Source organism: Martes martes (assembly GCF_963455335.1).
Source record: "Martes martes genome assembly, chromosome: 4".
NCBI lineage: Eukaryota > Metazoa > Chordata > Mammalia > Carnivora > Mustelidae > Martes > Martes martes.
The window spans coordinates 38,400,211-38,410,180 of record NC_137891.1 but is presented as its reverse complement, the minus strand read 5'-3'; positions in this window follow the sequence as shown (position 1 = coordinate 38,410,180).

The following is a 9,970-nucleotide window of genomic DNA, read 5'->3' as shown; positions in this document are numbered from 1 at the left end:
TCAAATCAGTAAGTGAATAATGAGTACCAAGGGCTCCCATTTACATTTAATTCATTAAAAAAGAATAGATTTTAAAGATCAGTTTAACAATGACATTTTCATGAGGGCTGCTAAGCTCAGTAACAAGCTGTGTATTTGGTGCAGTTCTGAAAATGGCACTATGTTGTGGCCAGGAAGTGAAATAAATCAGAACTGATATAATATCTTTCAAGCTGCCTTTTATAATCCAAGGGGGTTTTCCCTGACCAAAAGGTATTTTTAAACAGATATCTAGTAAGTAACAGATATCTAGTAAGGAGAAAATGATAGCGCTTAGTGTAACTATGAATGATCACCTTAAAAGGTGGAATTGTACTTTGTGTCAAGTACTCAAATAGTAGGCTTCGTTTACTTAATAGACATGAAGTTCCATTCTCTGTTGTGTAGGTTTTTTTTTTTAATCGGTAGCGTGCTAAAGAGACCTACTTAGAGCTGGTTCTTGAAAGAACTCTGTCTCAAAGGCATTATTATAGAGTTATAAGTTTTCTAATTGTTTATTAATCTTATTATTTCCCATTAATTTCCATTAATAATAAATTAAAATTAATAATTCTATTATCAATTTCCATTAATTACTAAAATAATTTATTCTTAGATTTTGTATCTAAATTTATATACATTTCTGGCACTTTTTATACTTTGGCCTTTAATGTGGCTACTAAACATTTTTAGAAACTGTTCTTTTAGATGATATTAGTATTTTTTTTATTCAAAACCTATATATTAAAATGTTCCATAATACGTGAATATTCTAGAATTGAAACATCTCATCTAAATATTTAGTTTTTTAAATAAAGTAATAAGTGTCTGTAGTAAAACTCAATACAGAAAGGTATAAAATGGTCAGTGAAGTTCTCCCTCCCTTATCTTTAGTCCTTCCATGAAGAGATAAGTTTTCTTGCATATACTTCCACAAGAAGGTGATATATATGCCATGCTATATGCCTATGCTAAAACACAAGTGTGTATTTACATATCCACATTTTAAAAGATAAATAAGAATTTACATAGCCCTTGTGTTGTGAAAAGTGCATGTAAAACCACTAATCTATCCTTTCCTGTGTTAGAATTTTTCTCTTTTGCCAAGACGGACAGATAGCATAGCCCAGGGCATTCTTCACTCTGAGAAGAGGTAATCAGTTTTGCCCCAGATTTAAAACATAGAAGTTGGACAAAAGGCTTGAGCTGTTTTGTAATGAATTAATAGAGAAACTATCATTGGGGGTGGATTCTTTCATGCTGGGGTTCTATATAGCCCCAGGATTGTAGCCCCATTTGTGTTCTACTAAGCTAGTTGCAGTATTTTCTACAAATAAGTGGGAGGGAAATGGTGAATAAATGATTTGCCGGCTAGCAGTCCCAGTAGGGAGTGAATGTTTGCATTTACCAACAGAGGGCGCCAGTCGCAAGGCTAAGAAATTCCCAGTCTCACTCCAGAACTCTTGTCCGGAAGCTGTGCAGCCAGGTACCCGCTTCAGCCTCCACCCCCCACCCTCGCCCCGCCCCGACCTGGTGTGGGGGGAACCAGGAGAGGAATACGTCACCAACCTGTGACCTTTATTGCCTTTTCCATTTTGGCTTTGGTGTAAGAGCTCTTAACCTAGCTTGGAACAGTCAGAACACCCAAATCCCTCTTAACAAATGCTTTTATTCCACACTTGCCCTTGAATTAAGAATAAGAATGGCTTTCAAAGGAAATGGTGGTGTGTCCCCTCCCGGTCCCATCCCTACCCCTACACCCCCCCCACCTCTCCACCCCCCCAACCCCCCCACCCCCCACCCCCCGGCATTTAACGAATCCAAGAGCATAGGATAGTCATGGCCAAATAACCTTGAGAGGGTTTGTATGGGTGCTCTTCAGGAAACTACAAAAACTTGTTTGAGCACCTAACATTACAAACATCTCATTTTTGTAAAATGATTTGCTGACCACTTGTGAACATCATAAAGCCATTCATTAGCTCACCCCCATGTATAAGGTAAAGGGAGAATGATCCTCTCCTTTTTTTCTCTCCCCACACCAAATAGCAGGGTGCGGCTGTGACTGAAAAGTTGAAAGCGTTTGCCCACAAGGTATCATTTAATCTAAAACTCTGTCAGCTCCTCTCTTCCTCAGAGTTTATCAAGTTAATGAGCATTTGGTTTATACTCGCAAGGTTTTAATTACAGAAACAGAATCAGTGTGATCCTGGACAGCAGCTCACAGGGATGGAATTTCTCTTTCCAGCTGTTACTATCAACAAAAGCTAGGGAACTCCCTGGCATTACTAACCCCGTGTAGAATCACATTGGTGGAGGCCCTTAGCTTCATTTCAGTAATACCACTCAGCAGGTTTATTGGACAGTATAGGGAATATTGTAAGCTCACACCCATATCATTATTTCTGTGGCTAATGAAAGAAGTCTCCAGACATCAAAGCCAGGTTTTAATAACTTTTGAAGGTAGAAGAAGGTTTAATAATGTGCTAAATTGAGATGAATAAACATGATTTTCCTACCCACTATTGGGAACAGAGATCAGCAAGCCTCACCAGTTTCCAGAAAAAAACAGTTTTGAGAAACCAGTTAAGGATACTATTTTTTTTTTTAATTGAAGTATAATTGACAAAGAGATACTCACTTTGGTTTGAAATCTGCCTCATTTTTTTTTTCTTGTAGAACATAGATGGTTCTCAGATTTTTTTAAATAAAAGTAACTAGCAAAATATCATTCATGCTATTATATACATTTATGAAAAAAGTAATGCATATTATATTGAGTTGATTTATGCAACCCTGATTCCAAACATTTAAAAAGAATTATTCAGGGCGACTGGGTGGCTCAGTGGGTTAAAGCCTCTGCCTTCGGCTCGGGTCATGATCCCAGGGTCCTGGGATCGAGTTCTGCATCGGGCTCTCTGCTCAGCGGGGAGCCTGCTTCCTCCTCTCTCTCTGCCTGCTTCTCTGCCTAATAAATAAATAAAATCTTAAAAAAAAATAAAAAAATAAAAAGAATTATTCAGGGTAGGGAGAGGGTGGTTGGGTTATGGACACTGGGGAAGGTATGTGCTATGGTGAGTGCTGTGAAGTGTGTAAACCTGGCGATTCACAGACCTGTACCCCTCGGGCTAATAATACATTATATGTTAATAAAAAATAAAAATTTTTAAAAAAAGGAATTATTCAAGGATGAGAACAGATGCTTTTCTACAGCAGCTGAGCTGGAGGGGTTGGGAGGGGTTTCAGCACCAAGAAGGAAGTCACAAGGCCCTCAAGGTGACAAGTCACAAGGTGACTTTTCTTTTCTTTCTTTTTTTTTTTCTAAAGATTTCATTTATTGGACAGAGAGAGACACAGCGAGGGAGGGAACACAAGCAGGAGTAATGGGAGAGGGAGAAGAAGGCTCCCCATAGAGCAAGGAGCCTGACTCGGGGCTTGATCCCACTGTCCTAGGATCCTGAACCGAGCCCAAAGCAGACACCCAACAACCAAGCCACCCAGGCGCCCCACAAGGTGATTTTTCTGACCATCACCACCCTCCCAGGAGTTCAGTGAGGGCACGGACTAACTATTTCAATTGTAGATAGTAGTTATTCAGTCGATCGGTCTGGATTTGCTTCATGTTTTCTGGATATTAGAATTTTGTTAAAAAAGTGACTTTTGTAAAAATAACACTGGTATTGTCCAAATACTTGAATGTGACATAATGATTATTTAGGTGATAATTGCAAGGAGGGATTTATTGTTAAAATAATCACTTTTTTCTTAGTATGAAATGAATAGATGTTCATGGTAGAAACTTCAGAAAATATAAATTTTAAAAGATGAAATCTAAATGTTTCACATGATTGGGTTATCAAAAAGCATGTTGATGTATTTAGGAGGGCTTCTTTTTCCTTTAAGCATCACAAAATACAAAGTTAGCCAAAGCTCAACTATGAATAGAATTTAAGTCTGTTGAAAGGCTGAATGCAGCATTTCTGGATTTTCCTCATTGGACTCTATGAGGGATAATAGGTTTTAGAGAATGTTCCAATAATACTTGCTATGTTGGTAAATATTGATTAGTGCTGTAGGGAGAGAAGCTGTGCCCAAGTATATTAGCACTTAGCTGACCACAATTTATGATAACTTTTTGATATCTTAGGGAAAAACACTGCAACTTATTATTTTATTTGGAATTACTTTTAATGCTAACTGCTAACCCAATATTAGAGAAAAGACTGTAAGCTCTTTAGCGGGCAGGGAAAGTGCCCTACTGAGCCTAGTATAAATTTGGCACTCGGCAAATATTTGTTGATGACCAATGGTCTTTATTCTTATATAATCTTGATGATTTCCTCAGAACTGAATATAATTGGCTGGAGAGGAAAATATGGCCAAAATTTTTATAGAATTATTTTGTACTGCTGGTTCATTATTTACAATTTTGATTGAATTTGTATTAGAAATAAAATGTTTGAAAGTTTTTTGTGGCATATTTTCTATCTGAATTTTTATTACAGAAACACACAAAATTACCTTTGACTCATCATGTTCTTCCATAAGAAAAGTATTTTTTAAATCACACCCTCTGTGAAAGGTAAGGAATCTGCCGATAGCCGAGAAAGATGGGTGACTCCTTTTGGACATCTCATGATCATTTAGTGATAACACATTTTGAAGAGATTGCTATTTCTGATGTTTGAAAGACTAACAGGAAATAAATTGTTCTTTTTCACGTTTAGCAAAATCTAGTGATTCTCCTTTGGTGTGGAAAGAAGACTCAAAATCCCAACCCAGCCACTAACAAGTTGATTAACTTGGGTACCAGCATTTTATTTCTAGCTCTTATATTCTAGGGTTTGAATTTGAAGCCAAGACCTATGTATAACTGTGCCCCTTAGGCCCAGCCTGGCCTGGCCTAATTTCCTGGCCACCCACACGATGGGCCCCTAACCTGAGCTGGACCAATCAGAGCTTTCTCTGGGAAGCTCCTGCCAGAGATAACAGAAAATGATGTCTTAGTGCAGGTGTTAGGACCTTATGGGTCTGTATGCCTGGGCCTGCAGCTAGTCTCCCTGAGACAGCCGGAGCCAGGACGTTTCTGGGATATGCATGCATAAAGCAAGCCAGCTGTACTCTGGGCTTCTCTGCTACACAAACCTATGAATTCCTTTCCACTTACACTAGTATGAGTTGGGTTTCTGTCACTTACACATAAGAATCTTGATATTAAAAGTAGAAAGAGGGGCGCCTGAGTGGCTCAGTGGGTTAAGCCTCTGCCTTTGGCTCAGGTCATGGTCTCATGGTCTCAGGGTCCTGGGATTGAGTCCCGCAGCGGTCTCTCTGCTCAGCAGGGAGTCTGCTTTCCTCTCTCTCTGCCTGCCTCTCTGCCTACATGTAGTCTCTCTCTGTCAAATAAATAAATAAAATCTTAAAAAAAAAAAGTAGAAAGAGGTGTTTTACAAATGAGCTGGAGAAAATATTAAATATCACAGCAGAAATGAATTATAATGAAAAGATATACTAGAAAGGATCAACAGGGCCCCAAAACAATTTTGTACAAAGATTAGTAAAATTGATAAGCTTCTGGGCAAGACTGATTAAAAAAAAAACCCAGAAGCCCAAATAAGCCATATTAGATGAAAAGGCGCAGATTCAAGAGATTGAAAAAATGCCTACAAGTATGAAAATATAGATGAAGTGCGCAAATTCCACAACAATGTAAATTACCAAAACTGACTGAAGGAAAAACTAGAAAATCTGAATGTTCGTGCTACCATGGAAGAAATTGAATCAGGAGATCACAAGTTTTCCCCAAAGAAAACTATCAAGCCCAAACTTTTTTTTTTCTTTAAGATTTTATTTATTTATCTGACAGACAGAGATCACAAGTGGGGGTGGGGGAGCAGGCTCCCTGCTGAGCAAGAGAGCCCAATGCCGGGCTCCATCCCAGGACCCTGGGATCATGACCTGAGCCGAAGGCATAGGCTTTAACCCACTGAGCCACACAGGCGCCCCAAGCCCAAACTTTTTAATAGGTAAATTCTATCAAATGTTCAAGGATAGATGTTCACAACAGGAGGGAGAAGCCAATCTCACGGATAAACATAGATGTAAAGATCCTAAACAAAATGTATCATTCTAAATTTGAGGGTACAAAATATATATATACACACACACACACACATATGTATATATAAACATATATATATATGAATATATATAAACACATATATTGACCAAGTTGAATTTATTCTAGGGGAGGTTGGTTCTATATTACAAAAAATTTATCAGTTGTATTTAACATATTACCAAGGTGAATGAGAACAATCATGATACAGAAAAAATTCAATAAATTTCAACAACCACTTTGAACTCCAGTGTCATAACAGTGACACCTTCTCTTCCCACTGACCTTTTTAAAACTTGTAATCCCTGGGGCCCCTGAGTGGCTCTTTGGGTTAAAGCCTTTGCCTTCGGCTCCGGTAATGATCCCAAGGTCCTGGGATCGAGCCTGGCATTGGGCTCTTTGCTCAGTGGGGGCCCTGCTTCCCCCTCTCTCTGCCTGCCTCTCTGCCTACTTGTGATCTCTGTCAAATGAATAAATAAAATCTTAAAAAAACAAACAAACTTGTAATCCCCAACACTCTCCAACTCCTCTTGCTTTACTTTTCCTTACAGCTCTCCACAAGCTAACATAATTTTTTAAGTTTTTAAAAATTGTGGGAAAACATACATAACAAAATTCACCATTTTAGCTATCCTTAGATACATAATCCAGTGAATTAAATACATTCACAATGTTATGTAACTATCGCATTTCCGAAACTCTTTCATCACTTGCAGCGGGAACTCTGTACCCATGAAGCAATAGCTCCCCCTGCCTCCACCCAACCCCTGGTAACCTCTATTCATTCTGTCACTAGAATTTGCCTAATGTATAATTTACCAGTTTTCTTATGGTCTGTTCACTAGAAGTTAAGCTCCCTGAGGGCAAGAGTCTTGGGCTCTTTATTTCAAACCTGACATCACACATGACAATTAAATATTCAAGGAAGGAGGGAAGGAAGAAGGGAAGAAAGGACTTTTAGCAAAGTAGGGCTAGAAGGAAACCTTCTTGATCTAGTAAAAGGAGTATAATAAAAATCCTGTAGCATCACACTCAGCAGTTAAATGTTGAAGACATTTCCTTTAAAAACAAAACACAATGCAAGTGATTTTACTTTTTATTTCAGAAAATTGGAAAGGAAAATATTTGCTTAATGACTCAAACATATACAGGAAGAAATGATAAATGGAAAATTCAGGATATTGGTTTCCTGAGATGGGTGGGAAGTGGACAGGACTGGAGCATCACGTCAGGTCTCCTATTGCAATAGGAACGCTCTTTTTCTCAAACCGTGTGGTGGAAGCATGCGTGGTTATTATTCCTTTGAATCTACTCAGGATTAAAAGATGTTTAAAAAATTTTGAACCATAATATTGAGTGAAAAAGGCAAGTCAAGCATGTTCAGTATATTAATATAAAATGCAAAATCAGGCAAAAGTAAATGTTCATTTGTATGCCTAACTTCTGTGGTCAAACAATAAAGCCAAAGAATGATTAACATAAAATCCGGGACTGCAGCTGTCTTTGGGGGAAGCAACAATAATAGGACTGAGAATGTTTATATAAGGCTCAGAAAGTGTTGGTCGTGTTCCTTTCTTCAGCTGGATTTGGTATTTATTTTATCTAAACCATGCATAAAAATTAGACAGTCTGTTTGCTACACATAAAAATAAACTGGTTTTATTGGGTAACTTAAATTCAGGCGTCATCCTAGACAAATTTCATCACCTGTCAACATTTTCTCCAGCACATTTCAGGGTGGGGGGTGGAGTTTGTCCCTTGCTGATTTACCTGTGTTCATATTTTTAGGAAATGCTGGTTAAGTATGAACAACCATTTTAACTGAAAGGCAACCTTTCCATTTAATCCCCTACCACAGACTGCATTGCTACAGTCCTTAAAACATAATGAAGCTTGTTTTTTCTAGGGCATTTTTATGTACAGAGTGGACCCATGCACACTCTCTCTCCCCATCGCCCACAGTCCTCGTGATTATTAACATTTTCATGAGTGTGGTCCATTTGTTACAACTGATGAACCAACACTGATACACACTGTTAACTGAAATCTCGAGTTGAGTTGACAGTGGGGTTTACTGTTTGTGTTGCATTCTGTGCTTTGTGACAAATGCATAATGCATGCATCTGCCAAGCCCGTACCCTACAGATGAATTTCACCGCTCTAAAAAGCTCCCGTGCTTCACCTCTTTATCCCTCCCCTACCTCCTCTACCACTCCCCAAACTGGTGACAATCACTCATCTTTGACCGTCTCCACAGTTGTGCCTTTTCTAGAATGTTGGAGTTGGGACCATGCTGTATGGAGCCTCTTCACACTGGCTTCTTTCACTTAGCAACGTGCAGTCACAGTTCATGTCTTTTTGTGGCCTGGCAGCTCATTTCTTGTTGTCGAATAATGGCAAAGGCTCCTGTGATGATCCTCACCATCACAGCTGCAGGCCAGGTGTGATTCCAAGTGCTTTGTACACATCAGTTCAACCCTTACAACTTTATAAAGTAGGTACTGCTATTATCCCCATTTTACAGATGAAACAGACATGTTACATAATAAACAAAACAGAGAACTTAAAATAACTTGCCTAAAGTTATAAAGCTTAGGAATGGTGGAAGAAGATTTGAACTCAGGTAGTCTGGCTCAAGAGTCCATACCCTGAAGCACTAGACTATACGACTTCATGTAAAAATGTCCAAGAGAACGTCCAGTGCCTAATTTTGTTTTATCAGCTCACACTCCCATAATCCCCAACTTTGCCTAATTAAGAGTTGTCATACTCAGTCTTTGTTAGTAAGTTCAGTTATCCAAGCAGCAGAAAATTTCCCACCTAGCACATTATTCCCTACGATCCATAATTCCCCAGTACTGCTGAATTAGGTAGCTCTTTTTGAGCCTTTCCTGTATGCTAACCTCTGCGAAGTCATTTTTATATACATTATTTTATTTCATTGTTATGATATCCCTTTGAGGAGGTGCAATTATCTCTCAGGAAACTGAGGCTTAATTAAGGAGCTTAAATACCTAGCTGAAGGTCATAGAGCTAGTAAGTGATAGATGTGGGCCTCGAACCCCACTGGAATTACTCCAAAGTCTGTGCTCTAAAAACTGTTGCCTTAACTGCCTCTAGTATCATCTTTTGGTTGACTAAGCTTTCTGAATTAACATGACATGTTTTTTTTTAAAGATTTTATTTATTTGTCAGGCGGAGATCACAAGTAGGAAGAGAGGCAGGCAGAGAGAGGAGGAAGCAGGCTCCCTGCTGAGCAGAGAGCCCGATGCGGGGCTGGATCCCAGGACCCTGGGATCATGACCTGAGCCGAAGGCAGAGGCTTTTAAACCACTGAGCCACCCAGGCGCCCTTATTTTATTTCTTTAAAGATTTTACTTGTTTATTTGACATAGACACAGCAAGAGAGGGAATATAAGCAGGGGGAGTGGGAGAGGGAGAAGCAGGCTTCCCACTGAGCAAGGAGCCCGATGCGGGGCTCGATCCCAGGACCCCAGGATCATGACCCGAGCTGAAGGCAGCTGCTTAACGACTGAGCCACGCAGGCGCCCCTATTTCTACCTTTTTAATCTATATACTTCTGTGTTGGAATTTATCCTACAGCAAGGAGGTATTCATGTTAGCAGTCTTCTAAATTAAAAGACTTTAAAGGAGCAAACACAAAATGATTATACATAGCCTGATTACAACAGTGTAGAAATGTACAAAGTCAGAATTAAGTTTTGAGAAAAAATAGTTGGGGTTTTAACTTCATGGTCCCCCCCCCCCCGCATTAGGTAATGTGCTTTACTGTACAAATTAAACTGTTAAAAAATAAGCGAACAAAATCACACCAAG